This window comes from Triturus cristatus, chromosome 9 (genome assembly GCF_964204655.1).
Source record: "Triturus cristatus chromosome 9, aTriCri1.1, whole genome shotgun sequence".
Classification (NCBI taxonomy): domain Eukaryota; kingdom Metazoa; phylum Chordata; class Amphibia; order Caudata; family Salamandridae; genus Triturus; species Triturus cristatus.
Genome location: NC_140592.1, coordinates 806505396 through 806525138, shown reverse-complemented (window position 1 = coordinate 806525138; position 19743 = coordinate 806505396). Strand labels below are relative to the sequence as shown.

General features: G+C 41.4%; 1 protein-coding gene across 1 annotated transcript in view; it reads left to right on the top strand.

Annotated features, from left to right (window-relative positions):
• LOC146798874 (coiled-coil domain-containing protein 170-like) overlaps positions 1 to 19743 on the top strand; it is a 704654-nt gene that overhangs the window by 85862 nt on the left and 599049 nt on the right. The window lies entirely within an intron of this gene.

Below are 19743 nucleotides of genomic sequence, written 5' to 3'. Positions count from 1 at the left end.
TGCTTCAATGGGACATGTCTTGAGGGCAAAGTCCCTCAAGAACTCATCGGAGTCTGCTCTTGTTCTATTACTGGCCTGTGCATAGAGAGTAGTGTAATAGATGGCAAACTCTGAGGCTATATCAGCATTTGAGGTTTGCAGGCTCCCCGCTGTATCTCTGACTCGACCACCCTTGTCCTATCCTGATCTCTTTTTTCCAGCCAGGCCAGGAGCTTAGTCGCCTTATCTCTAACATCATATAGGCGTCGCTGAGTCGCCAAATTATAGGATCTCACAGCATTCTTGGCTAGGGCACATAGGTCTTGTTGGCATAGGCAAAGCTTATGTCGTGTGTCCTCATCTCCACCTTTCACCGCCTCTGCTTCTAAGGCTAGAATATCCTTCTCAATCTCAGTACACTCCCGTATAGTCTCCCTCTTTTTGCCTACCACCAGGGCCTGTGCTTGTCCCCTTATCACAGTCTTAAATGCTTCCCAAAGTATGGTTGGGGATGATACTGAGCCCTAATTCTCCTCAAAATAATGTTGTGCTGCCGTGTGAAGGGAGCTGCCAGGGATCTAATCTTGGGAAGGCCTGCTGGTCAATATAGGGGCCCAAAATGGTGTGACGGGGCAAAATTGAATGAATTTCTTATAGTCATGTCCCTGCGCCTTGAAAACAGAAGGCAAAAGCACAATGACCAGTGTTTATTTCAAGAATGACCACACCATACATTGTGCAGTTTATCCATTTGATGGGACTGCCATGTTTTCACGTTAAGACGTCTTCAGTTCTTCGGTAATTTAAAATAACAATGAGGACAGTTTTGGTAGAGCGTTTTACATGCTGTTAACTATATTGTTCTTTACTTTTCCATATAGCAAGGTGTCCTGAGTGAAGAGTTTCCTCTTTAACTACTTCTTAAAATGAAGACACTTTATTCTGCATCATGCTCTTCTTACAGACTACTTTAAAGGACCACAAAATTAGAGCAGCTCTGCCAATAAAGAAAATTGATTGATTGATAAATAAAATCTTCACCTGTTTATAACGTTTTGAAGACATTTTTCACAGAATTGACATCAGTCAATAATGAGGAGTACGTTTTTCAGAAGTCGTAAGTTCATGTTAAAGGTTGCATTTTTTGTTGTTGATTGAGGTGCAGTAAATCAGACCTTTATCTTTCCACTTTAACCGTTTTGATAGTACAAAAGAGCAAACATTTTAACCTCTAATGTTACTTCCTGTTTCAGAGGTACAAGGCAGTTCACTAAATTTAGGACTTTAGAGGAAAGAGATTTTTGGTTAGGAAATGTGACATAAATCTTGTTTTCCTGGTCAGTAGAGATGTGCTGGAGCTCAAATGATATTGGTTCCATGGGTGGTCAGTCACAAAAATTCTAAAAGTAGAGGAAGTGACATCACGCACTCTTTGAACTCTGATGACATCTCAGGGTTTACCACTTCTGCCAGTCTTAGATTTTAACAGTCTTTTGTTAGCTGCTGAGGGGATAGTGCAAGTGCATATTGTCGAAATTACAGAAAGTAAACATGCATTGGCAATGCTAGAAGATCTTGTTTTAATGTGCTAATGCATGCAGCTTAAGCACATTAAAGCCACTCAGAGAACTGAGAAGGTAGACTATATAGAAGTCTACTAGAAGGTTGACAGGTGGTGGGGTACTGATTGCGCAATTCAATGTACCTGGATGTGTTAGCACAATTAATTCAAATCATTCATGTATGAGAGTGCTCACAAGGACTTTGAACAACGACCACCCAGCGTTGTTAGATGAGTGCAGACAATGTCTAAACACATATGACATACAAAACAAAATCAATGCCCCGAGCAATACTCATATAATAACGTCAATATTAAATCCACACAGTGGTCTTCTCCAATGTTCCCTTGGGAGACGGAGTACTCTCCGTGGCATACCTTGGTTCTTCAAATAGTTGGGACAGCCTTCAACCTATTGATAAGAATGCTCTTCCTTGAAAATCCAGTGTCGTTGGTTTAGGACTTGCCAACATTTTAACCTCTAATGTTACTTCCTGTTTCAGAGGTACAAGGCAGTTCACTAAATTTAGGACTTTAGAGGAAAGAGATTTTTGGTTAGGAAATGTGACATAGATCTTGTTTTCCTGGTCAGTAGAGATAGTGCTGGAGCTCAAATGATATTGGTTCCATGGGTGGTCAGTCACAAACATTGGAAGAGTAGAGGAAGTGACATCACACACTCTTTGAACTCTGATGACATCTCAGAGTTTACCACTTCTGCCAGTCTTAGATTTTAACAGTATTTTGCTAGCTGCTGAGGGCATAGTGCAAGTGCATATTGTGGAAATTACAGAAAGTAAACATGCATTGGCAATACTAGAAGATCTCGGTTTAATGTGCTAATGCCTGCAGCTTAAGCACATTAAAGCCACACAGAGAACTGAGAAGGTAGAGTATATAGAAGTCTACTAGAAGTTTGACAGGTGGTGGGTTACTGATTGCGCAATTCGATGTACCTGGATGTGTTAGCACAATTATTTCAAATCATTCATGTATGAGAGTGCTCACAAGGACATTGAACAACGACCACCCAGCGTTGTTAGATGAGCGCAGACAATGTCTACACACATTAGACATATAAAACAAAACAATGTCCTGAGCAATACTCATATAATAACGTCAATATTAAATCCACACAGTGGTCTCCTCCAATGTTCCCTTGGGAGACGGAATACTCTCCGTGGCATACCTTGGTTCTTCATATAGTTGGGACGACCTTCAACCTATTGATAAGAATACTCTTCCTTGAAAATCCAGTGTTGTTGGTTTAGGACTTGCTGACCAATTGGGCATTATTTTGCTTTGATGACAGTTCCTTAGTGCTTCAGATACACATATCAATAATCTCATTCCTCCTGAAGATAATTGTTTGTGCCCTGAGGAAGTCTCGGGTGAATGCCCATATAAGACGAAACACGTGTTGGCTTTGTGGCTATCTGTTGTTGAAAAAAGAAAATGAGAACTGAAGTACTCATCTGACAAGATCTGGCATAATAAATCAAGAAGAACATTGGAGAAGACCACTGTGTGGATTTATTATTGGCGTTAATATATGAGCATTGCTCGGGACATTGAAGTCTACTTTGCTTTTGATACCATTCTTTTCTTGTTTCTAATTCAAATTCAGGTCGGTGAAAAAGGAGTTTTCCATATAGCTTTTCCTGAGTTTGTATAGCAAAGAAAGGAAAGAAGGACTATTAATTGGGAAGTCTACTTGGTTCCATTCTCTTCTTACCTTTAATTAAAAGGGGGTGGAGGGAGGAATGTGAGAGGGTGTCAGGGGCTGACTAACATAGGAGGAAAGAAAATGGATGAAGTGGGAGGTAGGAACACTAGAGGATAACATGCGGGGTGACACACATAGGATAGAGGGAATGTGTGAGGGATGAATGAGAGTGGTTGGTGGGGGCGCTGATGAGGATTTCTCAGAGGAAGAGGGTGACGTGAGAAATACTATATGGTGGCATTCTAAGGGATTCAGGAGGGAGCGTTAGGAGGTAGGCAGGAGTGGACAGAGAAGGCTTCAGATGTAAAGTAGTCCTTCATACAATTCAATGAAAGCTCTGGAGTAGAAACAAAGCTCACACCCAATCAGATCATTGCATTAAGTCAGAGGTGTATACCTCCTGGGCTGTGATTGTCAAAGTGTGATTTTGACACTGAAAGAGACAGGTCGAAGTTAGCCAGTGGTTAAAAGGGGCAGATACAAAGCCTACTATATGTTTATTGTTAACAACTGGTCTGTTTGAAAGTGGACCTGCCAACCTCAGACCACCCATAACAAAGAAGGAAAAAATGAGTCATTGTGCAAGAAGCCTGTTACTCCACAGACTGCTGTGGAGATGAAGTCACAGCAAGCCTTCAATGTGTCAGGATGAAGTCCTTGGACATGGAACTGATTTCGGATATGTTACTTACTTAGTGGTCAGAGACAGCAAAAGAGGTAATAGGCAAGCAGTATTCTGGCTCCATAGTCCACAAACTGTGGGAGGAGAAGGGTAGGGCACCTGCCTCCCATCCCACCTCACTTGCGTCATGAACTTACCAATGTGAAGCAAGACCAGATGGAGCCACATGCGGCTGTACAGATACTATTTCAATAAATGCAATGCCTGGGCTTGCCAGCAGTGTCTAGTAGATTTATCTTTGGGAAAAAGTCAAAAAGATTCTCAGCCCCGTTGAAATAAGTGCTGGTGGTGTCCACTGTCAACTACCTACCATGTACAGACAACATCCTGTTAAGGCCTCTGAGGGTGCAATCCAAAACATACATTTTAATAGGCAGTTCCCTCACTGGATCATCAATTAAGATCTGCATCAACCCTCAGACTTTATTCTTGTGTTTATTGTTATTTCTTTCATATTATTTCATCCTCCAGATATGTATTACCTTGTTATTAAACAATAGCATTTCACACGGCTTATTTAGTTCAAACCACCTCATGTGTGTGTAACCAACACGTAATTAAACACCTCTTCTAACAGCTCAAAAAATCAACAAATCCTAGCTCCTGGCAATCATTATTGTCAAACAAGCAATGTTTGTAAAAACAATAATACATTAATGTCCTTCTAACAAAGGATTTGTTCATATACAAGTTCATCAATGGCCTTTATCATTGTCAATCTGTCCATATTCCTTGCCTATGCTCCTCATTGAAACTGCCAATGGCCAACAATACTGGTCTGTGAGCAAACAGGAAAGGAACATTTGAGGACGTGTTTTCAACATGTGTTCTTTTTATTGCATTCTAATTATTCCATTCTGCCCTCACCAACACATGTTTCATCCATGGGTGATACAATAACAGTGGACTTCATCACGGCTATAGATATAAACATAGCTGCATATTAAGGAGGAGCATCTATGTAATGATGTCATTGACCCACAGGGCATCCTGTACTTAGAGTGAATCTTGTCGTCAGTCACAATCATGAAGCTAATCAATATCTGTAACAGATGTGAGCACTTAACATAACAGGACGTTAATTGTTGGAGATCTTAATATGAATACATTCTTACCTCATGTGTCCCCACTGTAACGTGTAAGGTGTGGGGCACAATTGGTTTGGATCAGCTTGATCTGTAAAAATAAACATGCTCATTTCAGCCACGGGGGGAACAGGGGGGTTGGTCTAGAGAAAGGGAAATCACAAACAGAAGGCTTTTTGCTTGCTCTAGGAAGGACAAGGGTGGGTTTCTTTCCTCTTTTTTCTCTTTTAAGCACTAATGAGTAAGCTGTGCATCGCCACAATTAATATATGCTGCCTTAATGATTTTAAGAAAAGACAGAACACAACAGCTGCACTAAGGCTATTAAATGCAGATATAATTTGTATGCAGGAAACGCATATTGAAAATTCACAGAGAAATCTTTTAGGGACGCTTGGGTATGTTTTAATAGGGGCCACAATACAGAATTCTCATACACGGGGGTTGTAATTTTGGCTTCAAATCATACGCTACAATTAAGCCATATGTCAGTGGACCAGTTAGGGAGATGGGTCATCACTCAATTTCATAGAAAGACAGGAGATCCACTCACCATCTGCTCCATATACGGCAGTAATCTGGATGATCCAACAGTAATTCAGTATATTAATAATGAACTAACCAATTGGCCACTCCCGATAATAATTTGTGGGGATCTAAATATAAATTTACCAGCAGATTGGAATTTGAGACAGGAGCCAGGGGGGATTTATAAGGGTCGCAAACCAATAGTGTATAGAGCACTAAGGACATTATCAAAAGGAAAGAAAAGTGTAGCTGACCATGGTTAAGCACATCGATTTCAAAGTCACTTTGTTAGTCCTTGGGTTGTGCACAAAACGTCCGGAGCACGCCACACTTATGCTCCACTGTAGAAACAGATACCAAACTGTTAAGGGGCAAGGACGGTGCACCATGTGACACAGTTCAAGAAGTTTCCAGTCTTGTGAAGATAAATCTTTTATTCTTTTTCAAAAAATAAGGCACAGCCAACGCGTTTCGTTCCTACGGAACTTCGTCAGGACTGAAAAGAATACAAATATAACACAACATCTAAATAGACAAACACACAATACAAATATAAAGTACATACTACATATAAATGAATACAAGTACATTAACTCTAGACATTACCAAACTTCAGGATGGTTGAGAAAATATAAAAATCAAAAGATGAAGAGGAAAAATCCTACGCATTTAAAAAATCACAAAACATATACGACTACAAAATAAAACATAAATCACAAAACTTATGTACGTGTATATACGACAACGACATGCAGGATAAACCTGTATTTAAAGAGCTTTTCATAAGTATCAAGTAAAATCATACGTAGGGAAAACATATATAACACATATACATACACCATAAAAATATAGACGCTATTTTACAAACACATAAATGAGATAGAAAGGGCCTACAGATATATACCATATAAGCCAGTAGGTATGCAGAGGTTAGACGGGAGAAGCTATATCTCTGATGTCCTGCATCATCATCCAAAGATATCATGATAAACGCATTTTGATAGAGGGCAATCTCACCTTTTTGTACAATCTTAATACAGGAAATACTGTCAATCTGTTTCCTTTTAAAGTCCTAATAATCCAAGTATTATAGTAAATCAATCTAAAATTGGAATAAGTAGAGAAAACACACAATCAAAGACCGTTATATAATCGACATATTACTACCAACTATCTGGGGTCTCTGGCTGATTTCACAATACAGTACATATTTGTTTTTTTTAAATTACTCTAGTGATATATATCGATCACTGTTGTCAATCACATTGGCTATAACAAGGAAAACTGACAGTTTTATACGATAAACAAAACTCAAACGGCCCAACTTTTTGTAAACGTATATGGTTTCAGATACAAGAAATTTCATGAAGTTTCTGACGGATATCATAATAAAATACATATTTCTTATTTATTATTCGATTTCAGTGATATGTATAAATCACTGTTGTCAATTAAGTTGGCCATAACAATAGGAAGCCGTCAGTTTCATGCAATAAGTAAAAACGAAAGATCCAGCATTTTATGAGCGCACAGAATTTCAGATAAAGAAAGATTCATCGATATCAGGAATGGTATCTCCATCCGCTTACCTCAACATATAGTGGGGCTAAAAATATCCCCAAGGTAGAATGACCAATCAGTCCCACCCGTCTACATATTTCTTTTCTAAAAAGAAGGGACAAAAGGAGAATATAGCACAAAAACGACAGGAATAAAAAATATAGCGTCATGTCCAAAACTAATATAACAAGCTGAGCTCTAACCTGGTGAGTCTCCCTGGTCGCCTTGATATAGGTCCAACCGCGAAAAGTTCCAGCAAGTTCAGAGTATCCGCCATAAGTGCTCCGGAGCTCTAATATCCGGCATTTACCAATCATACACCTCCCCTAGGTCACGTGTGTTGTCCCGTTAGTGATTGACAATACATATCCCAAATGCGGCGCCAAATTAAAATGTACAGCCAAGCCTGTTATCCGATCATTGATAGCCAGAACACACATCTATCGTCATCCTATGAGGCCTGCATAATCAGTAAATATATTTAAAATGTACCACAAGAATAAATGATACAAACAAGCATATTTACAAAAGAAGAAAATACATATATAAAAAAAGGAAAAAAAGGATAAAAAAAGTTTCTATGTCGAGCGGAAGTATCCGACCAAGAGATCTAAGCTTTCCAACATACACCTATGGATTAATAGGCGCTATTTAAGATACATAGAACGGCGCCCCTAGGTAAAGAGTAAAAGGGCATGACAGAATAATAAAAAACAAAGTATCAAAAAATACGCGCCATCTTGTAATGCTATATTCATAGAAAAAGAGCATATGCAAGAATTATCTACCAATTCAAAAAGCACCATAACACGGAGTAGAAGAACAACATATCGAAAATTCCCCAACAGGCAGATGTGTTGTCATTACATTCGTATACAGGGGGCCTGAATTAATGGCCCTATGACATCAGAGTATTAAATAAAAATAAGTAGACAAAGATATTAATAGCGTGTAGGGATAAAATCCCACCATAACAGCTCCTAATCAGAGCATTGCATGAAGAGGTTATTTTATGATGACAAATCTTTCGGAAAGTGGCACCATTCTAAGATATTACACTCATAAGTGAGAACATATATAAGGAACATCCACCAAACCCAAGCGTCACCATAACACAAGTCATATTTACCCAACAAATGAGCTATTACTAAACTCATATTCAGAGGACCTAGAGTACGGCCTCATAACATCAGGAAATTCAAAAGAGATTTTTTTACTTTTTAGGAAAAAAGGAAAAATGGAAGCACCAGAAGACTCATAATCATGGCATTACAAAAAGATATATATAAATCAGTGAAAGACACATAGAGAAAAGAAACAGGGAGGGGAGCAAGGGAAGGATCTACATAAAGCCCAATCTTTCTCACACATTCAGCCCTGACGAAGTTCCATAGGAACGAAACGCGTTGACTGTGCCTTATTTTTTTAAAAAGAATAAAAGATTTATCTTCACAAGACTGGAAACTTCTTGAACTGTGTCACATGGTGCACCGTCCTTGCCCCTTAACACTAAGGGCATTATGTCAGGAAAATGCACTCACGGATCTTTGGAATTGGCAAAACCCTACAAACCCTGGCTATACCTATTTCTCTCATCCACATAGTAAACATGTTGGAATAGACAATATCCTAGCCTCCCACTCGCTACTCTGGGACTGCAGAATAGAAAAGACACCACGAATATTGGCAGACCATAATCTGTTAATTGTAGAGATCAAGATGAGAGGGCTTAGGGGTGGCACAACGCCTACATGGGGCTTTGAGCGGGCACTTCTTTTTAATGAGGAATATTGTGATCTTATGAAGGGGTGGATACCCCAATTTCTCAAAGAGAATATTGGAAGTGCCTGTATTGATATAGTTTGGGATACACTCAAGGCAGGAATTCGGGGGGAAACACTCAGCTTCTCCATCACAATGAAAAAAAAAAAAACAAGCAATAATGAAGGAGAGATTAGCAAGATTATCAACCGCAGAAGAGGAGCTGATTACTGTAGCTCAAAATGGAGGTGAACATAAGGAAGCACAATTAAAGGTTATGGCTGCCAAATCAACTATAATGGAGATAATAGCTAAAGGTGTGGCTGACAAACTGGCCGCCCGGCGGGAGGAGGCTTAAGAATGTAGCGAGCGGGTGGGCCATCATCTTGCCATCAGAACGAGACAAAAGGCAACCCGGAACTTAATCACAGAGATTGAATATCCAGTGAAGGGACTGACCTCAGATCCTGACGAGATTCGAAAGGTTTTTCACTCCTATTATCAAAAGCTTTACCATGAAGAGCTGCAAAAAAAAACGTCAGTGATGGCGATATATCTTAACCAGACCCCCCAAAGAACGATTTACATGGGATCAACAACTACAGTTGGAAGAGCTCCCCCAACGGCTAGAGATATTGTTATGTATTAATAGCCTGCCAAGTGGCAAGGCTACAGGTTTTGATAATATACCTCTTGAATTTTATAAACAATTTCAGCACAGCTAAAAATGTATGACGCAGCAGGTTATACACGTGTTTAAAGGAGGTAGATCCCAGAGTCGTGGTTGCAAGCTAAAATTATAATATTTCTTAAAAAGAACAAAGCACCGACTGATCCTGAGTCGTACCGTTCCATTACATTGATCAACTCGGATTCTAAGATTTATTCTAAAGTGCTAGCTACTCGTCTGGCCTCGGTAATCCATATAGTTATCTCCACACGACAACATAATTTCATCCCTGGCCGCAGGACGACCAATCATATCCGCAGAGCCATCACACTTCTTGATGCAAAAAATGTTAACAAAGAACCTTTAGCATTGATTTTGCTAGATGCAGAGAAGGTCTTCGACAGAGTCTCCTGGCCCTTTCTTTGGGAAGCTCTGTCAAGGGTTGGGATTGGAAACGCCTTTTTGCAAGCCTTTAAAATGCTATACATTCGCCCCACTGCAAAGCTAATGGTGAATGGAGTTTTAACCGACAGCTTCAACATAATGAGAGGTGCCAGACAGGGCTGTCCGAGTTCGCCACTTTTATTTCCAATTTATATTGATCCTTTTCTACGACAGCTAGAGCATAATAACATTATCAGACCAATTATCACAAACGGCTTGGAAACTAAAGTCTTGGCATACGCCGATGACATTGCTGTAGTAACCCCTGAACCGGAAATAGCTATTGGTGAAATTGAAATCGAGGCAACAAGATTTGGGAGACTCTCCGGGTACTCTCTCAATCGCAACAAAACTCAAATGATCTACGATGAGTATGCTAAGATTAATGATGTGGTGGAAAAAGCAACATATCTGGGCATAGAAATTACTGCAAATACTGTTTGTATTGTGAAAAACAGTATTGAACTATTAATTACCAAAAGCAAATCAGAATTGGCTAGATTACATATTCTACATTTATCTATAATTGGTAGATGCAATAGTATCAAAATGCTGTTTTTCCCAAAATTTCTGTACCTGCTGCGGGCGATTCCCCTAGAATTTGATGGTAAAGATCTTAAAACTAATTCAAGATTTATTTTCAAGATTTGTCTGGGGGTATGCAAGGCCCAGAAGAGCATTTAAATATCTCTCACTACCTAAAGAAAGGGGAGGGCTGGCCCTGCCAAGCATCAAACTCTATTATTGGGCCATTACCATACTGCATAGTTTAACTCTTATTCAAGAAAAACCGAGAGCAGGTAGGAGCGAAGAGATACCATCACCACTCGAGCTTGCTATTTGGGACAGAGGCATGGGGATGGGTCTGGCGACACATGAATGATAACCATTACAAGAAAGTCTGCTTTAAGGCATTACAAGGCGGGTACAAGGTTATGAAATGCATGTTGAAGCTTACTGGGCTTGGCCATCTGAATTTTTATACACCGCTATGTAATAATCCTATGCTGCCAGAGATTTTTAAAAGTCCTATTGTAGAAAGATAGAGAGACGGCGGTTTGATTAAACTTGGGGATTTATTCTCCCTAAATGGGCTGGTAACATTTGAAAATTTAAGGGAGTGGTTTTGGCTGAAGAATAGAGACTTTTTCAAATTCTTACAAATCCAAGACTTTTTGTCTAAAAAAGTGGGAGGACTGAATGGGTTTTTGACCATTGATATTATGGATAAACTTAGAAAAAATAGAGACGTATCCACTGGTTTTGTATACAATTTGTTTAACTCATTAATGGTAGATGACATGGAGGATTGAGCGGCAAAGTCGAAGGCAGAGGCTGGTGTTACAGAGGAATTATTTTATCATTCAAATAATTTAGCTCAGAATATTTCAGTACCTGCCCGGCTACAGGCGCAATACTATAAATCGTGTTTTTCATTATATTATACCCTGAAAAAAATTGCTAAATGGGGAACAGGGAGAGGAACTGCCTGCCCGCGCTGCGATCTATTTCAAGCAAACCGTAGCCATATCTTTGCCACCTGCAATGTTTTGGACAAATTAAAAAGTGAAATTGCCAGGTTCTATAATAAAGACTTGGGGATTACCTGCTCCCTTTCTCCAACACTAATTGGTCTTGGGGTAGACCAGGACCTTCAGGGGGCTCCGGGGGAAAACTAGTGTTTATTGGCATGGCAATATTACACCTCTGCTTTGCTTCGGCATGGCTGGACCCTATTCCACCGGGGTTTCAGCAGTGGCTTACTCGATTAACAGCAAATTACAATCTAGAGAAACCTATCTATGCAAGGAGGGGATCACGCTCTCGGAAAAAAGGGCTAGAAATCTGGGCACCCTTGACTAGATGGCTGGCAAATAATGAGTGAGTAACTAAAAGCTTTGTTGGAATTTAAAATTGAGTTTGGAAAGCCACAAGAGACTGACCAACCCTCTGATGGGTGGGAGGGGGAGACAAGAGGCGGGGGAGGGTTTAAAATGGAAAAATGCATAATGCAATATTGTCATATTGTTTTTATTTTTTAGATATGACTTGTCTTCAATATGATGTATACAAATGTATAACTTTGTGAATTGCTTAACTGTTATTGCATTATTAATAATAAAAAATAAAATTAAAAAAAGAACATGCTAATTCAAAATTCATTAATAACCTCACTGGATTTGGGCTGATGTTTTTACCTACCCAGCAGTCCCTATTATTCAAAATTGTAAATTAGTCTCTCTGGCATATGTTGCCATTTGTCATCCCTGGGGAGAACACTTAGCCCATTAAATTCCACAATATCAACATCCTCTAGTATATGCAATTTGTGGGGCCATTGGGTCCCCAATTTCCGATTCATTCACCGTAACTCACCACTTGGGACGCGTGTTGCTACCCGCGATGTGCATGCCTCTTCGCTGTAAAATAGTAAACCTGTGCATGTGGCATGATTCATTACCTTTTCGCTCTGACAGACTCAATCTGTTCTGTAGCATATATATCACAGGCCAACTTTGCCTCTATTCCAAAAACCCCAAGCAACACGGGTTTCCCATACAAGACTCCTGCATGCTTTCTTTGCTAATTTGAATCAACATATCTGCCGGAGTTTACTCCAGCGCGTGTTCAGGACGATGTGGCGTATGTCTATGGTGTCATGTTGGAATCCTTAAATATCGGCAGAGACATCAAAGACCTCCCGACCTGTCTTTGCATGGGTGTGCATACTATCTTTATGTCCGCACTCGGGCCGGATCTCCGCCCCGAGTGCAGACAAAGATAGTATTCGTAAATGCCCTTTGTGAATCCCCAAAGTCATAAACTTAGATCTTTAGGTCTAGGTTAAGACCAAAAGTCTAAGTTACCATTTGTGAATTGGGCCCTGCCTTTTCATACACACTGCCTGCTGATGGTAAATGAAATTTAGGACGTCTGTAATGTTTTATTCTTCAATACACACACAGGAACCTGCAAAAATCTGAAAGGTGGTGGTAAGCTATTCACAAATGGGAAGGGGTCCCAATGGGACCCCATGTGAATGGTCACAAAAATGTTTTTTATGAGCAGGCAGTGGTCTATGAGATCATTGCCTGCTCATAAAAAAAGGTATGTATAACTATTTTTTATCTTTGTTAACATGTCAGGTTCCTTTAAGTGGTTAAAAATGTTTTTGCTTTATCTAAACGCAATCACAGACATGATGGTCTACTGACCCCAGCAGGCTACCATGTTTGTCATTGAAGCCAATCAAATTGTGTCTCAATTTATGACCTACCTCATGCATCTTCATGAGGTAGGTCAAATTGAGGCCCACTACAAATTGTTATTTTAAGAACCAACCTATTAATATATAGGTCAGTTCTCAAAATACCAATCAATTATTAAGAAGTCTAAATTGAGACCACTTCTAAAAAATCCATTGTTATAGAATCCATTTAAGGAATCGTAAATTGCGAATTTTTATTTGTCACAATTTAATATTCCTTAAATGGAATCTTTGTACATGACGGCCTTGGTGCTGGGGCCCAATGTTTGCTCAAAAGCTTGCGGCTGATACTATGATTATCCAGGGTGCTGGATGCTGATTTTACCCTATGCCTCTTTCATCAACCACCAGCCCCTCCCTGACCCTTTATCGCACTCTTGCTGGTTTCTTTTTCGTCTTTACTTTCTTATTTTGTTACTGTTTTTCTATCTTTCCCTTCATTTTCTTCCCTCTTTTGTGTTCTACTGTTTCTTGCACCAACTCAAAGTCTGATGAGGAAAAATTAGTGCATGTTCCTAAAAGGAGTGCTGGTGGACCACAACTGCAACCACCCACTCAAACTTAGCACTGGATACTTGTGAGTTAGAGAACTTTACAGAACAGCTAACAAAGGATTCAATGGTGAACGATGCTACCTTAAGCAAGTGCATGCATGGTAACAAGTAAGAACCCACCATTAGAGGACCCAAATCATCAAATTAAGACTGTAGAACTACCAAACTAGTCTTTCAGAAAAACATGCAAAAACAAACAACATTTCGTGTGTGACTTGGAGCCGCCGGAGTGTTTTTCTCCTGCATCTTAAGCTTCAACTTGTCCTCTTCAAAAACATGACAGCCTTAGAAGATTGATTTCAGGCTAAGTGGCAAGTGATGCATTCTTCCTGTGTGTCAATCAAGCAAGAAGGAGTGCAAGTGTTACATCTTTGTGAGAGGAACAAAATGTACAGGGGCATAAGGTGCAGTGTGATAAAGAGCATGATGCTGAATGTGAATGCATTAAAAGATAACACATATATTGTGCTTACTACCCCTATGTAGAGCACTAAAGCACTTTCCTACATGAGTAATATGCTACATGGTGTAGGGTGTGTGACTTGGATGCTGTTGTCTTGGTTTTGATCCTATGGGTTTAAGGCTTCCACACTGTGCATGATGTTCACCGAGGTGCTGTTATCGTGCAATGGAACACAGCACTAAGCAGTGTGATGAATGAGGAAGTTTTAGAGAAAGGTATGCAGTTTATGGTTTCAAGTAAGTTGTCAGCTTCAATCAGTTCTTCAGGTCCCTTTATGGTATCTTGTAGTTTTGCAGTCCACTAACTTGGTTACTACTTTGATTTGTTGTTTATGGCCCTGATCAGAATATGTTGGAGGGAGAGTTTAGGAGGGCCTTGCAGAATAAGGGAATTATTATGGAGCTGTTTTAACTACAAACAGCTGCATGATCTCTTATGGCCTTATTATGATGTCGGGCGGACTTGCGTCCCCGAACACTGTGTCGGTATAGGAACCGCCCGACCATGGGTCGGCGGTTACCAATACCTTATTACAATGCAACAGCACTTGGTACTGTCGCATAATCACATTTCCCTATGAGAGCTTGTGCTGCGGCCATAAACTTTCTGTAGCACAAGCTCCCATAGAGAAATGGGAGATTGCGCAAATCCCTGCACCGTGTGGCAGGCACACGGTGCAGGAATTTATAGGCGAGAACCATAGGTGCCCCCTCGTTCTCCAACCGGAGGTGCAGGGAGAAGGAGGCACTGCTAGGGGCCCCCAAAGTCCCTTTCCAATAGACTGTCCATGTCAGAAAGCCTGGCATGGAATGTCTGTCAGAAACCGATATCGTAATCCTGACGGCAGATATGGCCTTCTACAGGGATTACGTGCCGGTTCTGACTGGCCGACGGGCACCTTGAGCCCATCGGAATCTAGCCGGAATAACTTACCGGTTTCACTTTTGACCGCCGGCATTGTAATGTAAAAACAACAGTTGATGGACAGAATGCAGAACATGTCATACATTCATCCCAGTACAGAGATCTGGGCCTACATCCATCTTTTTTTGCTCACCATGCCATTCCAGTTTGGACCAAGCCATATGCAAATCAGTCTTGACCCTGTGCCTCATGGGAACAGTCCAGCCCGAACTGCCAAGCCAGGTCCTCCCTGGACTGGAAACAAGCATCCTAGGACCGGTTTCGGGGTTTCACCCCTCTTCAGCCAGGATAGCTTGATTCCAGTGGCATGGAGAGCACGGGACTCACGTCTGAGCATACCTGTCCCGTACGGGCCGACAAATGCAAAAACAACAGTTGATGGACAGAATGCAGAACAATGTCGTATATTCACCCCAGTACAGAGATCTGGGCCTACATCCATCGTTTTTCTGCTCACCATGCCATTCCAGTTTGGACCCAGCCATATGCAAATCAGTCTTGACCCTGTGCCTCATGGGAACAGTCCAGCCCGAACTGCCAAGCCAGGTCCTCCCTGGACTGGAAACAAGCAACCTCGGACCGGTTTCGGGGTTTCACCCATCTTCAGCCAGGATAGCTTGATTTCAGTGGCATGGAGAGCACGGGATTCACGTCTGAGCATACCCGTCCCATTCGGGGCGACAAATGCAAAAACAACAGTTGATGGACAGAATGCAGAACAATGTCATACATTCATCCCAGTACAGAGATCTGGGCCTACATCCATCTTTTTTTGCTCACCATGCCATTCCGGTTTGGACCCAGCCATATGCAAATCAGTCTTGACCCTTTGCCTCATGGGAAAAGTCCAGCCCGAACTGCCAAGCCAGGACCTCCCTGGACTGGAAACAAGCATCCTAGGACCGGTTTTGGGGTTTCACCCCTCTTCAGCCAGGATAGCTTGATTCCAGTGGCATGGAGAGCACGGGACTCACGTCTGAGCATACCCGTCCCATTCGGTGCGACAAATGCAAAAACAACAGTTGATGGAAAGAATGCAGAACAATGTCGTACATTCACCCCAGTACAGAGATCTGGGCCTACATCCATCGTTTTTCTGCTCACCATGCCATTCCAGTTTGGACCCAGCCATATGCAAATCAGTCTTGACCCTGTGCCTCATGGGAACAGTCCAGCCCGAACTGCCAAGCCAGGTCCTCCCTGGACTGGAAACAAGCAACCTAGGACCGGTTTCGGGGTTTCACCCCTCTTCAGCCAGGATAGCTTGATTCCAGTGGCATGGAGAGCACCGGACTCACGTCTGAGCATAACCGTCCCATTCGGGGCGACAAATGCAAAAACAACAGTTGATGGACAGAATGCAGAACAATGTCATACATTCACCCCAGTACAGAGATCTGGGCCTACATCCATCGTTTTTTTTCTCACCATGCCATTCCAGTTTGGACCCAGACATATGCAAATCAGTCCATCATCTTGTGTGTTTTGCTGTTCACCCTATGTGGGAAGGGTATGCCCAGACGGGGGTCCCGTGCTCACTACGCTCCTTGAGTCAAGCTATCCTGGCTGAAGAGAGGTGAAACCCCGAAACCGGTCCCAGGATGCTTGATTCCCGTCCAGGGAAGACATGGCTTGGCAGTTCGGGCTGGACTGTTCCCATGAGGCACAGTGTCAAGACTGATTTGCATATGACCATGTCTGAACTGGGGTGGCGTGGTGAGCAAAATAACGATGGTTTAAACCCAGATCTGTGACTGGGGGTGAATGTTTTGCCAATGTGCAACATTCCGTCCATCATCTTGTGTGTTTTGGCATTGTAATGTAGCGGTCAGCAGTGAAACCTGCGATGTGAGTCGGAATGCCTATAACCACAGGTCGGAGGCTTTCCGACTCACATCATAATGAGGCTCTTAGTGTCATAATATTAGGGGCAGATTTACTAACATTGATGCAGCACAATCCAGCAGGACAACTTGCGCTATGTCAAATGGAGAGTTCAGGAATGCGCCATATCTAATATGATATGATGCATTACTGCTCTCTCTCAGCACTGGTGCACTAGTGGCTGCCAAGCCCCAATGCATGCATCTTGCACCAGGGTGCAAGGGTGCCTGCATTGCAGGCAGGATTGTTTTGTGTTGGAAGGGACACCTTCCTTCACTAAAACAATCCTCTCAGGCTTTTTCCTTTTCTATGTTGCCTGCAGAATGCAGCACACATAGAAAGAAGAAAAAGCAAGTGGAAATACGATATATTTCTCATAATTCTCCCTCGTTATGGCTCCCGGGGCAAAGGGTATCATTATGACGCATTCGCAGATTTACAATTGTTAGTAAATCTGGGCATGTCACAAAAACCATGAGTCGATGCATGGGAACACCCACGCTCCACCCATGGAATGCCTTTTTTCAGGGCAGAGTAACGCAAGGCAGCAACTTGCACTGCCTAGCCTTATTCTAGATTTACTATGCCACGCGGAGCTATAGAATGGCATAGTAAATGTCACATAAGGGCTTGAGTTGCTCTTGCATCACCTTGCAAGGGCAACGCAATCACTTAATAAATCTGGACTTGTGTATTTTTAGGACCAGGTGGGGTTATGTATAGATTTGCATTACTATATAATACCCACGATAGACACAGGCAAGTCCTTCAAAATCTACCTGGACATAGAAAGTTGTTAGAGTGTTTGCCAGCATAGGGAGAGTGTGCTTGACAGACTGCTCCAAATCTATGGACTATTGACTGCTCTAAGATGAGTGATCATTTTTTTGGGTTCCGTGTCAGGGTTATGGTTTGATGTAGTTATCTTGGAAACAAACACACAAAAGGTGATGGATGAATGCTTGCAAATAGCCTAACCACTGGCAATTGTTTGGGGCAGCATTCCAACCTACTGTTTTTAACCCACTTTGCCACTCTAAACAAAGCCTGCCCTACTCAAATCAGCACTTACATAGCTCCTCATGAGAACAGTCCTGACCACACTGCCAGGCAGATCCACCTCCAGAAGGGAACAGAAGCAATTCCAGAATGGTTTTCGCCTTGTTAGGCATCTTCAGTGAGGCATAGCTTGGATCCTATGGCACAGTGAGCAAGGGACCCACTTCTGGGCATACCCTCTGCCATGAAAAGCCTTAAATCAAACATCCAAAAGTTGATGGGAGAAACGCCTGCAAATAATCTAACCACTGGCACTCGCTTCGGTTAGCATTAAAACCATCTTTTTCTGGCCAATGTGCTGCTCTAGACAAACGCCTCCCTTATGCAAATCACTATTGACCCAACTCCTTATGGGAACAGTCTATCCCGAACTGCCAGGTTAGGCCTCCTCCAGAACGGAAAACAAGCACCCCCAGACTGTTTGTATTAGAACAAGGCCAAGACTGATTTGCATGAGGTGAGTATCTGTCTAGAATGGCACAATGGGCAAAAACAATGGGGGTAAACATTCATTACTACGTACTACCTTTACAACGCAGCAGTTACAACTCAACTGCCTTTACATCGCATGCCATTACAACGCAGCCATTACAACGCATGTCACTACGAAGCATGCCATTACAACGCAGACCATGACAACGCATGCCATCACAACGTATTATATGGTAAGTAATTGGGATTTTTTAAGTTTTAGGGTGGGTATGGGTATTGGGTACATGGGAATAGTAATTTTTACCCCTACACTATCCAACATTTTCCCTACTGTTGCACTCACTGGAGTGGAATAGTCATTTTTACCCCTACACTAGCCAACACTTACCCTACTGTTGCACTCACTGGAGTGGGAATAGTAATTTTTACCCCTACACTATCCAACACTTAAAAGTATTATGTGTTGTAATGGTATGCGTAGTAATGGAATGTGTTGTAAATGAAGTTTCTAAAAATGCCTTGTAATGGCATGCGTTGTAAAATCATGCATTGTAATAGTAGCTGCAATGTAAAAACCGCATTGTAAAAGCATGCGTTATAAATGTTTGTATTGTAATGTCATATATTCAAACAATGGTCTTGTATGTGACCCATGTAATTTCAAGTGGCTGAGATTAATTCAAGCATTCCTTCCACCACCTGTTTTATGCAGGTAATCATGAAAACAGGCTTGATTTCACCTCTGTTCAGAAATGTAAATGTCCTGTATTCTTCACAACTTAGCTGAAGGTAAAGCGGGAAGGATGGAAAATGAGCTATCTTCAGGAATGGATCTACTGTAGCATGATTACTCAAGATCCTCCAGAGGGTGGAAGATCAAAAATAAAGTTGATGGAAACAGTGTCGTTTTTTTCCAAATGTGGTTATTTTGGATTTTAAATCCATAAAACACATACATCAAATCTAGTAATTAAATTAATACAATGTTCTCAGATTAAAAGAATAAAAGTATAAGACAATAAAAACCTTCTAAAAGCATTTTAAAATTGGAGCAGGAGTTGCAGACACAATTACTAGCCGGTAACAAGCGAGGAACCCAATTCAGATGATCAGATGGGCCGCTAGGAAATTTGGACACCTATAGAAGTTTTTTCAAACACCAT